This window comes from Quercus suber, unplaced genomic scaffold (assembly GCF_002906115.3).
Source record: "Quercus suber isolate HL8 unplaced genomic scaffold, Cork oak 2.0 scaffold_177, whole genome shotgun sequence".
In the NCBI taxonomy this organism is placed as follows: Eukaryota; Viridiplantae; Streptophyta; class Magnoliopsida; order Fagales; family Fagaceae; genus Quercus; species Quercus suber.
The window spans coordinates 1-2,261 of NW_027069637.1; positions in this window are offsets into that span (position 1 = coordinate 1).

Below are 2,261 nucleotides of genomic sequence, written 5' to 3' on the forward strand. Positions count from 1 at the left end.
TGAACGTAACTTTCATTTCATTCAGGAGACTCCGCAAAGTTGTATCTGAACTGGAAATTGGGTATAAACCTAAGGAGGAGTCGGGGAAGGTGGCAAATATCTTCCAAGGCCATCACCTCCACATTAAATGCTTTTCAGCTAACCCTCTGGCCGCAATAATGTGGAGGTGATACCTGAACAGTGACTAAGCAGCTTTATGGCCACTGAGCAAAAGTTCCGGTAGGTGCTGGATGGGACAGAAAGGAGCTCCCAAGATAAGAACTACACGTGTACGATGGAAATGGAGGATAGAACGGAGTATATAACATAGAAACGAATGAGATAAAAGGGGGGGATTCCATAAAAAAAGAAAAGAGGAGGAAAAAGGAGGAAAGATGGCGGACTGAAACCTAGCCGAGGATAATTTTTCTCATTCAATCAACCTAAAATATCCCTTGTTACTTGATGAGTATAGTCATTCCTGTCAAACGGTACTAGTTCTTGTACCCATACTCTAAAAATTTATTGTTTGGGCTTGTTGGGCTGAAAACCCATTCATACTCTGGGTCCAATCCAAATTGAGTCCCTACAATACTTAATACAATTGTGTGTTTGATATTAGTTTATTAGTTTTTTAATGAAAGTGTGTTAAAATACACTTGCACTTTGAAAAAAGTGATAAAAAAAAAGTGAGATTTTAAAAAATATACATAAAAACTAAAAGATAAAAGTTAAAAAAACTAAACTACAGGCAAATGAACACTTGCATAATAAACAAAATCAATTTAAAAAAACAAAAAAAACTAAATGTTTTAACAGTTCGGTAGGCACACCCTTTTTATTTTGCTAAGCATCTCCTTTAACTTGTAGTTGATAAATTCTTATTTGTACAGTTTTGTTTTATTTATTTTTAAATTTTATAAATTAGGTTCTATTGCTATATATATATATATACTTTAAAATTTATTTTATTCTAGTTGAATTAAAATTTTCTATTGTAGATCATGTTTCAATTATTCTTAAATATTTTCTAATATAAATGTTTACTAGAAAAAAAATCTATTTGGATATGAAAAAAATAAATTAAAAAAAAAAGAGAGAAAAATTTAAAAAGTACTTGAATCTCAAAAAATAACTTTGGATAAATTTTTACTAGTAATAAACAAAGCATAACTGAAAATCTTTCAAAATTAATATTGACAAAATCTTATTTGAGTGGATTAGTCACGTTATCAATTAAAAATAAAATGTTAGCGGAAGTTGAATAAAAAAAATTTATAATTTTGCATATCAAAAGGCATGAAAAATATATTTTAAATGAAAAAAAAAATTGATACCAAAAGTTAAATAATATGGTTTAATTAAATTCAATTATAAAAAAAGGTCATATTAAAGTTGTCGGCTTGGGCTCCCAAATAAATTGATCTGACCCAGTATCCATGGTTCAAGTAAAGTGAAGTAATTTCGGAGTAAGGGGGCAGTTTTGACCTAAAAGGATAAGGGTAAGGGTGCACACGGTGTGGCGGTGGAATTTTGGGTCATATATATCACTACACCTCACCTTAATTGATTTGTCATCTTATCAGTCTAGTGTGGTTTTAGATTGTGCAATACATTGTGGTTCACTGGTTTGGTCGGTTCCAATGATTTCTATATTGATAAAGAGGAAGAGTTTGTCATTTGCTTATGTTTTCAAGTGTATATAAATTGTCCTTACCAAACAAAGTTTGGCTAAGTTTGGCTACAAATGGTGGTATCTAATAATTACAACTCTACTTAATATTTTTTTATTGGATATTAATTTTGACAAATCTATCATATTGAATTAAATTTTCTTCTTATATTTTCAATACTTACAAAATTTCAAGATGATCAAAAGCCGATAGCTATATCATCAATAAAATGTTTAAATTTCAAGTTTTTGTAGTCTAAAAATTATGCACAAAAAATAAGTTTATGGACTTTGTTGAATATCTAATACCATGTTAAATGGATAATATTATCAAACGCAATGTGTTATACTATGTTATGTATACTAGAGAGGATGCGGAAGAAAAAGCATAGAATAGGAACATCAAGAACACGAGAGTTACGTGGTTCAGCTTTGACGGCCTACATCCACGGAGGAATCCCTTAAGGGCTACATCTTTATTGTGTAGGAGTGTAGTACAATAACCTGTGTTACAATGAACCCTAACATGAGTATATATAGGCGACTAAACCCTAGACTACTAGTACAAGCAGGAATGGGCTTGGGCCTATTACATTGGGCTAATATATGT